The sequence below is a fragment of the Lynx rufus genome, unplaced genomic scaffold, assembly GCF_022079265.1.
Source record: "Lynx rufus isolate CCGP_SWC_20201006 ecotype Redwood Valley unplaced genomic scaffold, mLynRuf1.p SCAF_4, whole genome shotgun sequence".
Classification (NCBI taxonomy): domain Eukaryota; kingdom Metazoa; phylum Chordata; class Mammalia; order Carnivora; family Felidae; genus Lynx; species Lynx rufus.
In genome coordinates, this window is record NW_025814856.1 from 52220994 (window position 1) to 52240216 (window position 19223).

Consider the following 19223-nt stretch of genomic DNA (forward strand, 5'->3'; position numbering starts at 1 on the left):
CTCAGACCCTCCCCCCAGGCAAAGGAGGAAGAGGAGACATTGCCCTTAGAGGTGCAAGTCCTTGGAGGAGTGGGAGGGACTTTCCCCCAGAGCATCCAGGGCAAAATGGCTGAGCCTCTCTTGAGTCTCAGAAATAAATTGTCAGGCAAGCAGCAAACAAAGAAAGCGCGCTCTCTCTCTCCAGCCAAGGGCTGGCTCAGTGGCCAGGGCTTGGAGGACAAACAGTGAGTCCCAGGCAGGGGCACACAGCCGGGCTTGTCTGGCAGAGCATCTGGAGAGTGGGGCGATTCCTAAGAACCACAACAGGAGAGAGGCAGCTGCTGTGGAGAGAAAGCAGGGACCATCTCTCTTGTGTGCAGCCCTTCCAGAGCCTGGAGATTTGGTGAGAAGTGGCCCACCCAAGAGCTGAGAGAGGCATCTGGAGGCCCAGGAGGAAGCACCTCAGAGGGTAAAGACGGAGGAAAGAGCAAGTCCATCAGAGCTAAAAGAAGCACAATTGCTCTGTCTCCCAGATTTCACATGCCTAGAGATCAGGAACTCCAAACGTTGTAATTTGTTTACGCCTGGTCCAGCTTCATAGCAGGCACTCGGCAAGTGTCTTAGAATAAAGCCTGCATGGATGGAAGGCAATGATGGGCCTGGCGTGGACCGACCTGTGATATCTGTGTCATGGAGCCAGGGAGGCTATGAAACATGGACTCTGAGACCAGAACCAGCCCTGAGTTGGCCTTAAGCTAGGGTGCTGCCATTATCTGGCCAGGTGACCTTGGGTAAGTTCTCATCCCCACTGGAAGCGAAGAATGGAGTACTGAAAGCTTCCAGCGTGCCCGGCTCATAAGGCCTCTAATAACCTTGTGCAGCAGGTAGTATTCTAATCCCCACTGCAGAGGTAAGGAAACTGCAGTACAGAGAAGGGAACTGACTTGCCCAAGGTCACCCAGCTAGGAAGAGGCAGGGCAGGGATTTGAACCCTGCTCCTCTGATTTCCTGGCCAACAGTTTGCTCCACAGCTGGGTCTCTGGGCCTCAGTTATCACCTCTATAGAGTGAGGTGGAAGGGTAATGGTGAGGATTTAATGATTGACGGTGAGGCCTCTGGGTCTGCTGTCTGAGCAGTGGCTGCTTCTCTACCTTCCCAGCATATGCTAAGAGCTTAAATAAAACACAAATGTCAGGTGGCTTCTGGCCATCACATAAAGACACTGTTCCTAGGCTTGGCTGTGAGCTCGGCAGCTGAGAAAGAGATGTCCCAAGCCACCTGGAATTCAGAGACGTCTTTTTCCCTCCTCCCTTAGCCTGCATATGCATGACAGGCCCAGTGCCAACCAGTAAGCCTTGCCCGCCACCTCTAGCCCCCTGCATCCCAAGTCCATCCCCTTCGTCCATGGGAGCAGATGGGATGCCCGAGCCCTTCCCTGTCACCTGGCCCCAGGTGTACCCAGCTTCCACCCCAGCAGCCTTGTCCCTCAGCTGCACCTACAATGCCAAACCCAATTAGAGCCCCTCAATCGCCTTGTTCCCCGAAAGGAAACGGAGATGTGAGTGTCAGCTGGCCTGTTTATCCTGCATCGGAACTGCCCCCTTCAATTTCCCTGTGCAGAGTCCCCTGAGCTTCTCTGTGCCCAGAGAACAGTGGACAGAGCACAGTCCCTGCCGTGATGAAAACAACCTTGAATTGACTCCAATTGCAAAGAGCAGCAGGGCCCCTCTGAGCGAGGAGAACAGGAGAACACCAGCCGGGCCGCTGCTCCATCGCATTCCTTGGCACCAGCTCCTCAAATGGGCCCAGCACTGTGCTTCTTTCTGTCACCTTTTTGCCCCATTCTCTGAAGGTTGCTGGGAGGTGGAGGGAGAGAGTGTGGAGGGGGGCAGATAGGGGCAAACGGCTGGGAGGACAGAGATAGACCCCAAAATAGGGCTTCTCAGGCAATGTGCCTCTGTGAGCTTTGTGAACATCCAGCATCTCTGCTCGGAGCTCACCTGCAGACCTCAGAGCCAGGGGGAAGGGGCGTGAGAGTTAGTGGGAAGCCTAGCTAATAGCGGGGATAAGGGCTGCCTGCCAGAGACGATAGGTGCGAACACAAGCTGTGATATTTCAGCACAGACTTGGATTCAGTCACAAACAGAAAACAAAGCAAAACAACGCACTAAATGTTGTTCCAATGGTAATGTCATCAATAACAGTAATAAGTAACAGTTATTGCAAGTCGATGATCTGCCAGGGAACGTGCTGTGTGCTTTACTTACACGATTGCATTTAATTTTCGCAAAACCCTGTGGGGTACACGGAATTGTCCCTTTGCAGATGAGGAAACTGAGAAGAGAGCTGAGGGCCCTTGCTGTGGGATTGCTAGGCTAGTAGGTGACCCTGGAGCCCAAGCTCTGCCGTACTGTGCTGACATTCCTGCCACGGAAGAGCCACCCCCCCCCCATCCTCCCCCCAGCGTGGTTCGCTTGGCAAGGACCACACTCCCCATTTAAGGAGCTGCACAGTTAGAAAGCACTTCCCCGCTTTGTTTTCCAAGGATTGAGCTTTGAGCTTTGCTGCAGCTGGGGGAGTGGGGGGTGGGGGTCGGTGGTGTTCTTTAGGGGAAGCCGAGGCATGGAGAGAGGAGTTTGTGCCCAAGGTCCCTGAGCTGCTAAGGTGCAGAACTGGGATTCGCACTCAAGTGCCCTGCTTCTTAAATACTTCTTTTTTTTTTTTAACATTTATTTATTATTGAGAGACAGAGCATGAACAGGGGAGGGGCAGAGAGAGAGGGAGACACAGAATCAGAAGCAGGCTCCAGGCTCTGAGCTGTCAGCACAGAGCCTGACACAGGGCTCGAACTCACAGACTGCAAGATCGTGACCTGAGCCGAAGTCGGACGCAAGTGCCCTACTTCTTACAGCAGATTTCTGACCTAGAGTTCAAATTCATTTAAAGCTGTTTTGAGTGTTGTGCACCCAGCCACCTTTCGCTAACTCTTAGGTATCTCCCAGTTTGTCAGCACCCTCTCACTGCTCTGGAAGCCATTGAGAGTGGCCGACGAAGTCATCAGCTCCGTTTACCGTGATCTGACATGACACGAAAGCGGCATCCAATTTGATGCGAGCTGCCTGCATCGAATGGCCTTCTATTTTTACATTTGTCACAAATTGGAAATTACAAGGAGGCCAGGTCTTGCAGAGGGATTGGCTGTGGCTCCCTGAAAGCCCAGGGTGTGCAGTCAGGTGGAACGGGCCACATTAGGGTACCTGGGACCCTCTTGGATGGGGCCGGATGGGATCCTGGCATATAGAACAGGCCAGAGAATGCAGGAGTTGGTGGCCGCCTCGGACGGTAACCTGCAGCACTCTGCCCACCTGTCAGCTGCATGGTGTCTGCAGGATCAGCATTGCATGCCAGCTCCCGAGACGACTGAGCCCTGGCCAGAGGGACATTCAAGGTCAAAGACGCCCCGAAAGACACTGACAGCAGGTTGTTTTCATGGCCTTATTGTTTGGTAAGGAGGTTGTGTACATGGAGAGGGCAGCAGCCACGGGAGGTGAACATTTGGTGTCGGTATTGCAGTTTGCTGGAACTGACTGCTGATCGTACGCTGGGTCATCAGAAGAGTACTTTGCAGTTGCAGAAAAATGTTCTTGAACCTGTTCTGCCTTTTGATCCTGTGTGAAGTATTCCAGAGGAAGAAAATATGGTCCTTGATATCCCAGAGAAGAATCCTCTGTCGAACAAAAAGAGACATTTTTTTAAAGCTTGTTTTCTCGTAAAGCCCAAGTCAGAATGACCTTGACTCCAATGAGGTCTCTTTGTACACATGTGAGTACACACACGCTTAATAGGTAGAATTTGATAGTCCGAGTGCTTTTTCCACTGAAGTTTGCAACAGCCCTAGGAGATCCATGTGAAGATATTATTATTATTACCATTATTGTCTCTGTCCTTTGGATGGGGAAACTGAGGCTCAGCAAGCCCTGAACACACTTAACCTTAACCTCTGGATTCCCAGCTGGTGGTATTCACCTCTACTAAACCCAAGTCCAAATTCACCAGGTTGCCCCTTGAGAAGAAGTCCAGGCAAGCCCAATCTGCAGCAGACAGAACACCAAGCAGAGGGGACTAGATTGCAGGATAGTGTGGGAAGGCATCACCATGCAGTTTGGGAGAACAGGGCTCTGGCAGCGTTTAAGCCTTAGTTCCAGTTCTGAGCTCTGGCCAGAAGCTAACATGTCCTCAGTTATGCCCAGAGTTTGTGAAGTCTGACGTGTGCTCATTTGGCTAGGGGGCCCCCAGTGGTGGCCAGATTTGGAGGGGGGGGTGGTGCTGGGGAAGAGGGAATGATTGATTACTCTCAGACACCCGCATGAACACAAGGATGCTTCTCTAGATGGATTTGGGTGGAAACAAATAAACCAGGAGCCCCATGAAGTTGTCTAGAAGGATCTCAGGGCCTTGGTAACCAGGAAGCGTGTGGGGAAGTATTCATAGGTGCGCCTTGGGTTGTCTGGGACCTACTGGAGGAGCAGACTGGGTGGTTCTGAGTCGTTCCCAGCCAAGAGGGTAGGAAAGGGGAGGGAGTCCATCACTCATTCTGGCCATTACCTTATACCCTGGAGATTATGAAAAATCACAAGTTCTGGGAGCTTCCTTCTGGGGTTGGGGAGGGGGCAGGGACACCTGACAGTTTGACTCGTCCTCTTGCTGGTGGCCAGCCAGTCCCCAACCACTGAGTATGGAGTGCCCCCTGGGCACCAGTCCTGGGCCATCTGAGGTTTGTGAGAAGGATGCTAGGGATTGGTGGGGGGGGTAGGTGCTACTGTCCCCATCAGTCAGAGGAGGACCTGGAAGCTGAAGGAGGTGGAGTCACTTACCCTGCTTTGCACAGCAGAGTTTCAACCCAAGCCTTGCTGATGCCGACCCCCATGTACCTTTTTCTGTTGCCCACTGCCTCTGGAAAGCACATGAGTGGAGGTCATAGTAGAAGAGACAGGGGCTCTGACTCACTGAGGCAGAGTGTAAGCTATATTAAACAAGCAACCAAAGCCAAAGGCTTCTGTGCCCTTGATTCTGAGGTCCAGCTCCCCTGCTGCGTGAACCCCTTTGCCCCTTTGCTCCCATGTCAGATGTTTTTGGAGCTTGGGATCAAGGTCTCACCCATGATTTTTGTTTTTTAAAGTCGTTTTGGGAACAGGGAAGAAGTTATCATACTGAAGAGTATTATGTGAAGATGGAGTTGAAATGTATACATTTTTAACAGGTTGGTAGCAAATGATCAGATACCGACAAGCCCTGATTTTGAACTCTGACTGTGATCCAGGCACTGAGCTGAGCAATTGACAAGCAGTGTTCTAGGATCCTCAGTAAGGAAACTGAGGCCCAGGGAGCTCACGTGGTTGCCCAGGCTCGCTTTGCTGACACGCTGCAGAGTTGCGACTCAGATCTGGGTCTGCCGGATCCCTGAGGCTTGGGCTTGCAGTCCGGGCAGGCCTCAAGCCTGCAGGGGACAAAGGGTAGGGTCCTTCCCCTCTCTGGACTTTGCTTTCTCAGCCCGTAAAGCCAAGAGGTTTGGACTGGACTGGACCATGGGCTGCTCCCCAAGCCTGGCGCCAGCTCTCCAGGCAGGGGAAGGGTGACTGCACACCCCGCTTCCTCCTCCATTTCCCCCATAATAGCCTCCTGAGACTAATGACTGGGGAAGATAAGAGCCCTTTCTCCAAATGGCAGTGAATGCCACTAATGACAGAGCAGATGCAGCACTGTTAATTATGCCGCGGGTATTAAATGAAAATGCCAACCCCGGAGGAGTTTAATAGCGCCGCTGGGCTGGCAGTGGCCATGCCTAAAAGCGGTGCCATGGACCTGGGCCAAGGCAGAACGGCCCCCTCCCCAACTGTGGGGCCAGACAGGAGCCACAAAGCTTGTCTACACGGGTCCCCCTCCCCAGCGTGGGGTCCGCAGTGGCTCCTTGGAGCCGGGGATGTCGGTGGCTGCTCTGGGACATTTTTGCAGAGGCCTCTGGGGGCCTGGATGAGTTGCCTTCAGGGGCAGATGTGGGCAGACAACTGGGCCAGATAAAATTTTGAGCGCCTTCTGTATGCCAGGTCCTAGTTGGGTTGTGCAGACAAATCAGGTATTGTTTCTGGCCTTTGACGAGCTACTCACAGTCAAAGTGTATGTTCCCTGTAAATAGAAATGCCATGTCTTCGGGAGTCTCTGGGGCCCAGCATAGTGGGACACGTAGTAGGTACTTACCTCTTGCTTTCTGTTGTCTACAAGGCTTCTTCAGTGAGAGCCAGAGGCCACACGTGTGGGGGCCAAGAGCACGATCAGCTGTGTGCTGAATGAGGCCCAACAGGCAGGCGGACTGGCTGTCTAGGCACACCAACCTAGCCTTCCTGGACAGCTGGACTTGCCACCTGCGGGGTGACCATGGACAACATTTTTGCCCTCTGAACTTCAGTTTACACATCTGTAAAATGGGGAGAGTCGGGGCTATGATAGCTGCAGGCAAACTTGTGTCTTTTAAGCATCCCCAGCTCTGAACCCACAGGGTCACAGAGATTGCATAAGCATCTGAAAAGTGACATTTTGGTGGGCAGTTCAGCAGAAGGAGAGACTTCGGTCACCAAAGGTAGCTTCTGGTTCTTTCCTGTGGACTTAAGATGTCACTCAGACCTCTGTCTGATCTCCAGTAGCTCCAGACCCCTGCTTCCTGCTTCCTGGACCTGGAAAATTGTTTCTTAGGTTTTTCTAGGCCAGAGAAAGTCACAAAACCTACCCATTTCCGACACCCTTGCATTACAGATGGGTAAACTGAGGCCCAGAGAGGAGGACCCCTAGGGCCGCAGGTGCTAGGACCCAGAACTTCTAACCCCTAACCCAGTGCTCTTTCCCCTTCCCCAAGCCAGCCCAGCTCCACTCTTGAGAAATTATTAAATAGAGTTGGTGGAAGGACTCTGGTTGCCGTGACAACGGAGCCTGTGTCCTCGGGAGATAATGGCGTTGCACAGGCAGAGTGATGTGTGTTGAATGCTGATTCGGGACCTGCTAGAGTGAGTGAGCAAGAGTGCAGAGGGGACAGTGTCTGGGGTTTGAGCTCCCCAAGAAGGAGGCTTGGGCTGAGTAGGTGGGGACAGCTGTGGGGACACTTGCCTTGCCTAGTTCCATCGCTCCCACAACCTCACACAGAGGGGTAATTACCTCCCCTTCGTGGAGGCACGAAGTAGGGCCAGGGGAGGTGAAGTGACTCTTCACCCAATCACACAGCCAGGGGAGAGGTGGAGCTGGGATTTAAATCTCAGGCTGATGCCGGAAGTCTAGGCCCCAGAGAGTGCCTGGAGAGGGCACCCAGAGGGGGCGGACAGGTTGGTGGGACAGGGAACCAGAATGGACCCCACTCTGAACCCTGCCCTCTGGGCACCTCAACCCCTCTGAAGACTGCTGAAGAGAGTGCTCACAGAGATCCTGATGGGCCAGGGGTGACAATCCCAGCCCAAGAGGAATGGGTAAACAGTATGGCAAGGTGGCTACCCCTATCAGCTTTGGAGCCAAAGTCAAACCCCGCCCTGCCGCTTCCTAGCTGCGTGACCCTGGACAAGTCACCGTACCTCTCTGAGTCCCCGTGTCCTCATCTGCAAAAACGGAGACAAAATAACGGACTGAGCTCATAGGATTGTTCTCAGACCAAATAAGGTAAGGGAGTTAGAGCGTCAAACCCTGCTTGTGAGCGTAGCTCAATCAACAGTAGCTATAATTATTGACCAAAGAGGAGAGGCCAGGAGAAGAGCCCGCTCCCAGCCATGTATCAGCTTGTAATTTGGAAGAGTGGAACTGGCTAAAATGAGTGTGAAAGTGATAAATAACAGAGCTCTTCGTTCCAGGCTAGTGGGTATCAGTAGAACAAATGAACAGCCCCCATCACCAAAAATATACATAAATATTTTGCATTTGGAAAGCATGATTGATGTACCTCACTGCAGTGCACTGTCCCTAAAAGCCCATGTGCAAACCACGATGGGGGAAATTGCCTTTTCTCTCTGCCAGCTATCTAAATGACCCCATGCTGTAAACCCTTTTGGAAAGTGAATACTCTCACCCACGCTCGTCATTTCTCCCTCTCACACAGCTGGTGCAAAATATTGACTCCCCTAATAGGGGATTGGAGAGCATGGGGTTAACACCCTGAGAAACCCCAAAGTGCATCATTTGCATGCTGGCAAAGATGTGATGGAGCTGGCAGACAACCCCACTCCTTTTGGGAAGCAGAAAGAGGGTGCTGGATTCAGGCATTTAGCTGTTTTAAAAGCAGTGGTGAGAGCTGGGATCCTGATTACTTGGACGCAAGCAACCATTTTGTTTCCGCAAACCTGTCTGAGGAGATCCACCCCCGGGGATAGCAAGCAACCTGCTTCTGGATACCCAGAGAGGGAGGGTCATTTGTTCGCTGCTGATCCTGGGGCTGGGTGACAGGGTGTGAAGCAATGAGCCCGAAGACCTTGGATTCCCACTCCTCCAACTTGGCCAGGCAGGAGAGGGGTCAGGGAGACTCATTCAGTGGACAAATGAAGACAGTTGACATTTAACCAGGATTGGAACGAACGTGCTAATTGCAGGAAAGGTACACATGTCCACTTCAGGAGTTGTGTTTAATGAACAATTTGCTCTGAGAATTTGATTTGATCAGCACTTCCCAGTGGTTTGCACCGCTCTCTTCTATTGATTGCCTATAGGTTAAGATAACGGTGGCATTCTGCCCAGGACTTTTTCCCACAGCTATCAAAAACAAAACAAAACAAATAATACTAGCCCTAATCAAGTGATTTATTATATCTGCCAGGTAGCAAGCATTTACTCTGTACCAGGTTCTGTGTTAACCACTTTACATATTAGCTCATTTAATCCTCATAGTAGCTAAAAGTAGATACCATCTCCTCTGTCTGAGAGAGGTTGGGTGATTAACTTGGGTCACACAGCATCTGAGCTGAGACTCAAAACCCAGATTTTCTTGCCCTCAGGGCCAGTGCCCTTAACCACTACCCTGTTCTGCCTGCCCCTATCACAGCTGACAGATCAATCTCTGAAGACCTTTGACCTGTTCAGCAGAAGTTATTCATGACTTCCTTCATTGTCCATGGACTTCGGAAAACTTGCTCAATAAAAATCCCGTTTTCCCAAGTGGGTAGGTTTTTCTTGCTGCATGTGATTTTTCACTTTACAAAGAAAGGGAGATCTGTACTGTAAAGATTCCTTTAGAAACCTAAGTGCATGAATCAAGAACAGATGCATTGGCCAAAGTGAGCATTCATGTGAGTCTTTTAAAAATAAAATCAGCTTTCTCTTGTGGGAAATATTTGAGACCCAGGAATCTGACCCTTAATCAACTCTGAAAATACACACCCTCCTCATTCTCGCAAAACATTCTAAAGCAGAGTCTCTCAACATTTTTTTAAAAAAAAATCCAACTGAGCTTGTATTAAGAGAACAATAGGATTTGTTGTTTCCCAAATATAAAATTACAATACTGAATGTGCCTTTTTGATGCTCCCATCCCAGTGAGTTTTGCGTATCTCCGCTAGGGAAGGGGAAAGCGTAACTTTGTCCTTCTACCGCTTAGGAGAAGAGCTTTCTGGAGTGACTAGATTGCACCATGTATGTTAGGATTGCAAACTCAAGGTGCAGTGAAGGCTGGGCAGGTCAAAGAAATGAGTAAAGAGGTCAGGGATGAGATAATTATCATGGCGGGACTTACAGTTAACTGGGAAACACATCACTGCTCCCTCCCCCCAGTCCCTGCAAACTGAAGTTTTAAAATTCTGATACTGCTGAACCAAACACTTACAGGGGACCCGTTCGGCCCCGCAAGCCATTAGTTTGAGATCCCTGCTGGTTCTTATTGTGACTTTGTATGATCTTGATCCAGACGGTATATCTTTGGGGCTTCAGTGTGTTCATCTCTAGAATGGAAGCAAGAAAGCCTGCAGAGTGGAAACAGCGCCCCAGGTGTGGATGCTCGATAACGAACTGTGGAAATGCCCAGAAGTGCCATTCTGTGAAGCGGAGTCAGCTCTCCATCTAGGCTGCGCGTCTGCGTGTGACTTATTACAGATTATCACTTAGTTCAGCCAGTCCCTGCAGTACTGTGTTTTCTTTTTTCCCAAATCTGAGTTTTTTAAGGGCGTTTATCCTAATGCCCTTCAGAGTCCTTCACATCATGCACAGGAGAGAATGCTTATTTAACCCCCTGGTTTTCTCACAAGTGTGTCTTAAAAGGCAAGGAGTGATGTAAAAGAACGCCAGGTGGTCAGCATGTGACTCTTATTTCCTGATCTGAATTAATCTTTTCTGACCGGTTGAGCTGGGGGGGGGGGGGCAGGGGGAGGTCTTTTCAGAAGAAGCCCCCGGAGTTCAATGCTGCAGAATTCCACCTCACCAAGCAAGGAGCCAAGAATGGTAGGAGGAAAACCGCAGCCGGGAACAGCCGGGAACAGGACTGAGAGGGCCCCGAGGCTGAGAACCTTGACCTGTTCCGCTGTGGGCTCCCCTTGTGCCTGGCACAGGGTACTTCCCAGTAGGTGCCTTGAGCCCTCCTGAGGACACTGACTGATGGTCACCGACAGTGAATCCAGCGAAACCAAATGGAGGAAGCCAGTCAGGCAGGTCCGGAAGCCTGCGTTCCAGTCAGAGCTCCTTAACCACTGGAGACCGCAGGCTCTGCCAACCAGCTCTTCCTGCTGAAATATAGGCCCCCTCTTTCCTTGGGTTCTCTGGAGGCTACAGTGAGATCACAGAGTAGAGCCTAGTGCAGCGTCCGGTTCAGGAACAGCACCCTGACTCCCCTCCCTCTGCTGTCCTTAGTTTTTTTTCCTCCCGTCTTCCTCCTGTGGCCCTGTTCCCACCACTCTGTACTGGCCTCTCGCTCCGGTTTTCTTCACTCTCCTTTCCCCTCCTCCTTCCTGCCCTCCTCTCTGCATCCCTCCCCACTCCTAAACACCCAAGGAGGGCTGGACCCTGGACCCCAGGCACCTGCAGGAGCAGCGGGCGGCCTCCCCTCCAGGGCCAGCCGAGGAGGCTATGTCCAGGCTCTCCTTGCAGGAAGCACTCAAGACCCCACTCCTGGGGTGTACTCGTCTCCTCCGGGTCATGTGACTTCATGGTGGCACCCTGAACCGGCTGCAGTGGAAGCATTTACGCCTTGGAAATCAACCTTCTGTTTGCCCTCCTGAGGGCCCGTTGGTGAACTCCGGCACACTGCTGCTTTGGAGACCAGTGTCACCTTCTCCTACGCAGACATTTCTTGAGGACTTAATAATAACAACCTCCCCTGTCACAGAGAGGGACATGGGATAGAGGGGGACAGAGGGTGGAACTCAGTGCAACACATTTGCATCTATCACTGAAGTGCTATGGGGGAAACAGGGCAAGTGGAAGACCTGGGTTCCATTCGTACAGAGGTGACAATGTTGCTGGGGGGATGAGACTGGATAGAAGTCAAGGTATGTGTAGCGACAGGGCCTTCGCCTTCACCCCCACCGTGAACCCAGCTCAGATGCTACCCTCCGTCCCCCTTCTACTGCCCCCCTCCCCAGGTGCCAGACTCTGGCCAAGTCATCAGACCAAATCCCCCCACCTTAAAAGGCTCTGGTGACCCCCAAGTTTCCCCCGGTATCCAAGGTGGGGAAGGGCAGTTAGAAGCAGAGGCTCCGGAATCAAACTGCTGCCTCCTGGATCTGGGACCACAGGCAAGGCGCTTTCCTGCTTTGAGCCTCAGTTTCCACATCTGTGCGGTGAGAGGTCAACATGATCATCTGTGAAATGCACTAAACATATTAAGCACTCGATAAATGTTCAGTTTGGTCACTGCTCTTACTACAGGACATGGTGCACCCCCTTTTCCTACATTTGAAACCCCTTATTGCTGCTTTTCCCCTGTCTAGCCATACACCCTGAATAACCCCAGCTTCTAGCCAGCCATACCAGGCTCCTCACTGTCCCTAAAATACATTATGCGTCTTCACCCTGTTCTATCTGCCTAGAATAGATCAGCAGCCAGGCTTGGGGTAAGGCAAGGATTCCGGTCCTGCTTTTCTAGCTGTGATTATAAAGAGAACGTCCCCACTTCTGTCCCCATCTGTCAGGGGGACAGAGTGCCATCCTCTCCCAGTTGCCTGCTGAGGGGGCCATCCCTCCTCTGGGCTGAGGAAGAACTTATCACAGGGATGCTGGTTACCTGTGGCCCATCCCCCAGCCGTCCCAAGAGCTCAGTGGCAGGCAGGGCCAGACTCCAGCTGGTATCTTTGTCCCCCTGCACCCAGTGTGGGACCTGCTCCCCAGAGGCACACAGTCCATGCGGACAGGATTGGATTGAATACTGCCTTGACAAGAGGAGGTGCTCTGTCGGGCTTTGCAGACATTTAGGGGCCAGGGCACATGTTAGCAAACCACTGATTGAGCTAGACAAGCAGGGTGAGAGGAGAATAAGGATGCAGATCAGAAGTGTCTTTGGAAGGCGCTGTCTGCCTCCTCTCCTTGCACTCGGAGGAGAACCAAGGCACAGAGAGCGGAAGGGACTGCTAGAGATCACACAGCTAGTAATGTGTGGAGTAGATTCCCACAGGGGCCTGCGACTCCAAAGTCTCCAGCTAGCCACGCTCTCTCCTTGCCCTGCAGACGTGGCCCCGAGGGCCAGCTCCTTGCTGCTGCACACAGGGCATATGTGTGCAGCTGGAGGAGAGCTGGGGACCCCCGGAGGGGATCACAGCCCCTTGGGGCTGGCTGCCTCCCCAAAGGACTCTAATTAGACCCCTGGGGCCTGGCAAGAGCTGCTCAGCCTGGATCCCATGTGGTTGCTTGTTGGCCCCTGGGATACCGGCGGGTTTGCCCAATACGACCGTGGGGACCAGTTAGCCTCTTACGGAGCCAGACCTCAGCAGCCTCTTGGGTTTCTTAAAAAGAGCGACAGGCCTTGTCCTTGTGGGGGTTTTCCCTGGAGGGAGTTGCTTGCTGGAGATGGGCACTCTTACACACCCCAAAGGTGGCATGTGGGGGTTCCACAAGCATCCCACTAGAGACAGCAGAATAGAGTGCTTAAGAGCGTGGACACAGGAGCCCAGCTTCCTGGGTTCAATAGTTAATACATATAAATCATTTACAGCAGGCCTTGGGCATGTTAGTAAGGGCTTAACTCACTTCCTTCCCCCACTCTGAGCTCTTTTTCTTTCTATCTTTGTTAATGAAAAGTTGTTTTTGTTGTTTTTGCTGCGTGCAACCCAAAGAAAGAGAGCCTTAACTCCTGGAATTTATTTCACTGTTAAATGGGTCTGTTAAGCCTCTAGCAGTTATAAAGCTGACTTTTTTTTCTCACTCTGGTTGTTGGGGCAGGGGAGGGGTGTGTTCTCTGGCCTTCTCCTATATTCTGGTTTGGAGGGCACCCCGGAGAACTGGACCTGCAGGCTCTCAGAGGCTGCAAACAGAGGGGAAGGGCTTGAGCCTGGGTTTTCTCATCTGCATGGGGCTGTGAGTCTGGGGGAACTCATCTATGTGAGTCACATCTCTTCTCCTCAGAATCCAGCAGGCAGGCATGAATAGTAGTAAGGCTACATATAAAGGCTTCAGAGAATTTCACACAAGCCCGTGTCTGGGAGGCACCTGCTAGGTGAGCTGACACCACCAGACTGTGAGTCAGCGGGCCTGGGTTAAATCCTGTGTGACCTTGAACAGGTTATTTGACCTCTCTGAGCCTCGGTACCATCATCTGCGAAATGGGAGCTAGTAATCATTGTAGCTTCAATGTATTTAGCACTTGCTGAGCCTGGCACAGCACTAGAAAATTCTAATCCAGTCCTCACGCTTTGTGAAGTGGTTACTGTTGGCCCCATTTCCTGAAGAGGAAACAAACACTTGGAGAAAATAAGTAACGTACTTGAAAATCACAACAGGATGCTGCGAGGCGTAGGCATTCAATAGATGCTCTTGAGAAATGCACCCGGGTCTGTAAATGACCTCTCGGGTATGTTGAGGCAAGTCAGGAGTGTGCACCAGCACAGACCTGCTTTCTTTCATCTCTTAAGTATGAATGTGTAATGAGCTGGGGGGTCTGAAAGAATCATACCGTTTGTGTCCCGTGTGACCTTGGGCCGGCCACCAGCCTTCTCTGGGCCTTGTTCTTCATCTGTAGACTGCTGGGGTAGACCAGGTGTACCAGTGTGGCAGAGACTAAGTCTCAAACAGGAAGGAAGCTGCATAGGCCCTAAACCCCGCTGGCTGAGGGTCCAAGGAAAAGGGCTAGCCGTCTAGACCTGAGGTCGTCTATTTTGCCTGCAGCTCTCACCCTGGCAAAGATTGACTTGTTGCCCACTCCCACCCGACTCAGGGGAGGCCTCGTAGGCCCTCTCCAGCTGCCCCCTCTCCATCCGAGCACCTTCTTCGGGGAACCTTCCCTGGCCTTCAGGGCAGTCGGTGTCAAAGGCTGACCATGACACCGGCATCCATCTGCACGCGTCCAACCTCCTTCTGACCTTCTGCACATGATGATCAGCTATTAATTGGTCCTCGTATTTGTGCCACAATTTTCAATTACAAAGCACTTCCCCGGCCATTCATCTCTTTGAATAGCGATCCGAGCTGCTATTTACTGAGCACTTCCTGTGCGCCAGGCCCTCTGTTTTCACCAGCCTCTCTCCACGCATCATCTTGATTCAGAGTTTCACAACAATCCTGTGAGGTACAGGAGTCCACATTTACAGATGAGGAAACTGGTACTCCAGCACGCTTACATATCTGGCCCCTGGTCATACAGGGATTTGAACCAAGCTCTGTGGAAGAATCAGGGTCATCCCTAACCTAGAGCTTCCAAAGCTGCCCTGGGCACCTGAATGACTGGGTCCTTGTTAAAACGCAGCTTCTGATCCTGTGGGTCTGGAGTGGAGCCCAAGGTTTGTTCTTTCTTTCTTTCTTTCTTTCTTTCTTTCTTTCTTTCTTTCTTTCTTTTTCTTTGTTTTTAATGTTTATTTATTTTTGAGAAAGAGAGAGAGTGTATGTGAGCAGGAGAGGGACAGAGAGCGAGGGAGACACAGAATCCAAAGCAGGCTCCAGGCTCTGAGCTATCAGCACAGAGACCAATGTAGGACTCAAACTCACGATCTGAACCATGAGATCATGACCTGAGCCCAAGTTGGACGCAAAACCGATTGAGCCATCCAGGCGCCCCATAAGAGAATCACACTGGATAACGATGCCCCGGGTCAGTGAACAATCTGAGACTGCTGTACAGTAGCCCCAGGCTGGCAAGCCTCAGTTTCCCTGTCTGTCAGATGGATGAAATAGCTTTTGGCTTATGGAGATGGAATGGGAACTGGATGATATAACACCTGTGAAATGCCTGGCACACAATAGGTGCTCAATAAATGCTGGCTCTTCTCCCTTGATAGGAGCTGGCATGGGTCTGGATACACAACAGATGCTCAATAAATCTAATGAGCCCAGCATTTTCCCCCAAAGCAGAGAATAAACTGCATTATGTTTCCCTTTGGAATGAAGCCAAACCCAATATTAATTTTTTTCTTGAACCGCATAGTTCCAAAAAGAAATAAAAGCAAGTAGAGTGATTGCAGTATGAAGCAAGCCTCTGTAATTTCTGTAATTACAGAATGGGAGCAAGACAAAGCAGGAGTATGCACAGCGTCATGGGAGGGAGCGGGGGCCCCTACTCTCAGGCCTGCTGCTCCCCCCCCTTGCCTTCCTGGCTCTTCATGGTGCCCCACTCGCTCTGAGTGGGTTCTGGGCCCACCCCCGGACCTGGACAATGGCAGCCCTGAGACACTGGCCTTGACCTTTTGGCCTCTGCCCAAGTCTCCACCCCATGCAGCCACCAGTCCCTCTGATGCAGTGGGACAGAGGGAGGATTGTCCAAGGAGGCTGCCACACACTCCCCTCCCCCCAGCCTGCCATCTGTGCAGGGGGCTGCTGACAGCCAGTCTGCTAGCAAGGCCTGTAAGCCCCACCTCCAAAAGAGAAACCCGGTCAACTCCTCACCACCTCTGCCTTAGCTGCCACCATTCAAGTCACTGTCCTCTCTCCCTGGACTCTCAGCCTCTTAATGCCCCTCCCCTGCTTCCCCCCCCCCCCCCGCCCTTCTGCAGCCTCTTCTGGGCAGAGTGAGACTTTTAAATGTAAGTCAGATTTCCCCCACCACTTAAACCCTCTACTCTCTTCCATCGCGTTTAGAAGAAAATGTGAACTCCTTGCTGTGGTCTCTGAGACCTTGTGTGATCTGGCCCTTGCCTGCCTCTGACTAGTTCTGTTCCCTCCTGTACTGGACTGCAGCCAGCCCAGCCTCCATGCTGACTCTCAAACATGCCATCTTATTCCTGCCTCAGGGCCTTTGCACTTGCTGTTCCCCCTGTTTGAAATAATGTATCCTAGAGAGTCATATTTCTGGCTTCTAATGCAAACTGAAAAAAATTTTTGTTCAGGCCAAATAAAACAAGCCCAAGGGCCAACTTTGACCCATTTTGCCAGTTCTGATCTAGAGCTTCCAAACTACATATTTTTTTTTCTTATAAAGCATTTCCTCACTCAGGGGTTGGCAGAGGTATTCTTTCTGCTTGGTTTGGCCCTGTTTTTAACGATGGCTTTGGGACTTGGTCTCAACGTGCACATCGAGGAAGGAACATTTTCATGGGAACATGTTCATGGAAACATTTTCACCACTTTGCTGCCTTGAGTCTCTTTCTTTAACTCCTTCCCAGAGCCTCCCTGTGTGAGTCTTCTTCTCTAATACTAATCTGATCATATTATCACCCCCGTTGCAACCCTGCAACTGGCCCCTAAGTTCCTTAGCCTGGCTTTCAAGGTCCTTCACAAACTGACCTTCCTATCTTCAAACCTCCCTACTTCTGTTTCTCCACCTGGGATGCCCTTCCCTCTTTCTGACCCTGATGAACACCTATTCAGCCTTCAAAACCCAGTTCCAATGTCCCCTCATCTGGGATGCCTTCTCTGGTTGAATTAAATCATTCCTTCTAGGCCTACGGTGTCTTGTTCGTACACTCTTGCTGCACGTATCATAAGGTATTATGATTGGCTGTAGACAGAGATATTTCTCCTTCTAGGCTGTGACCTTGTCAAGGTCAAGGACCTGGTCTTGTTAATGTTTGCAACCCAAGTGTCCGGCCCAGCTCCGTGTACACGTTAGACCCTAGTAAACATTTACAACATGGAATCTTTCTGCTGGTCCCTGTTAGTTCACGGATTCAAACTCCGGTTCAAAATGCAAAGTGCTAGAAATGATTGTCCCATCACTGTGTCAGCACCCAGCATATGCTGAGTAAGTACTTACTGAAGAAAGGAAGGAGTGAATGAGTTGGTGAGCGAAAGTGGAAAATGGGTCACTTGTGGTCACGCATTAACCGTGCCTTTTAGAATGTTAACTTCGGTGGAATTCAGCTAACATGGGAAAGTATTAAGGAGGAACACGTAGCCAGATTCTTGGTCTGCGGAATATCATCACCTGATGGGGAAGATCCAGAAGGCTCTGGAAGTGGGCCTTGGAAAAATGTCCCAAATCACGAGGTGGTGAGAGGCATTCCTATTACCCATTGCGTCAGCAGGTGGAGGAGGGCTGCAGAATGGCACTGTACAGGCTGGTGAAGAAATGCCTGGTCTCATGGCGGTGGGTCCACAGAGCCATCTCAACACTGAGCAGCCCCTGGCGGCAAAGCACAGGAACCTGTTTCGGGAAAGGGGAAATAGCAACTGGCTAGAAGGTTGGCTCCTGCTTCAGAGAGCATTACGTTTCTAGAAAGACAGCCAGATTCCTCTGCTGTGAACTTGAACATGCCTGTGCTTTCCATGTGCCGTTTTTCAGAGAAAGGGAGCGACAGGTTAACCAGCTGGTGTTAGGAATGAAAATTGGCAAGAAGCTATTCTTGGGGGGTATTAGCGAGGCCGCTTCTGAATGTGCTGTCTGTAAGCATTGGGCCCTAGGCTTTTTAATGAACAGGGGCCCTTTGATCATTTTCCTGCCATCTACTAGATGCTTTGGACTGTCTTTTTCTTGCCAGACTTGACTTATTACAGAACAGTTCTTTATTTTATTAACTGACCACACAAACGTACCACTCCCAGCTTCGACTGGCCCAAGGTGATCAGCTAGACCACTCCTAAGTTGGTATACAGAGAACCCAAAGCATGGAGATTTGAAATTTTCATTAGCTAGTTTCCCCCCTGGAGGCTAAGAGGACTATTTCCATCGGTCTGAAAATGCTGAAAGTCTGTGAAGGACCGGATGATATGCCCTCAATAAATGTTAGCTGCTCTTAGTAGTGGTATTGCCATCGTCACTACCACGATGGCCTTCTGGGAAGCTGTGACACCTAGATTTGGAACCACAATCCGCACACATACAGAAATAATCACAGTGATGATGAGGGCTGAGATTTCTTAAGCACTCACTCTGAGCTAGGTATTCCTTCCCCTGCTCTACATGCATGATCTCATGTAACCCTTCACCGCCCCATTTTACAGATGAGGATCAAAAAGAGGGTGGAACTTGCCCAGCGTTAGTAAACGTGAAGGGGAGCCGAGGTCTCTGATGTAGCCCCGGGGCCGTCTGTCCCACTGCCTTGCAAGCCAGAGGGCCTTCTCCATGGGGATCCCCAAAGAAGCACCAGTTACATCAGTTCGTGGCCTTATATTGTTACCTTCACATTTTGCACATCTTCTTTTTTTAAAATTTTTTTTTCAACGTTTATTTATTTTTGGGACAGAGAGAGACAGAGCATGAACGGGGGAGGGGCAGAGAGAGAGGGAGACACAGAATCGGAAACAGGCTCCAGGCTCTGAGCCATCAGCCCAGAGCCTGACGCGGGGCTCGAACTCCCGGACCGCGAGATCGTGACCTGGCTGAAGTCGGACGCTTAACCGACTGCGCCACCCAGGCGCCCCAACACGTCTTCTAAAAGGAAGGCTGTACACGCGGAGACGTGGCTCTTCAGAGGGCAGTTACAGGCATCTGGCTAAATCTTTCTCATATTCTGAAGATAGCATGTATGCCTCTCTCATGCTGAGCTCTTCAAGCAGCCATGGACTCTGATCTCTCTGGCCTTTGCACGAGGTGATGCTAAATGTACTCATGGAGAGGGTGGTGGAATAAACCGCCCGGTGAACCAGAACTCTGCTTCCTCCTGACCTTCCACCTTTCCTATGTGTCGATGTTGAATGATTTCTTCAAAGGACATACACAC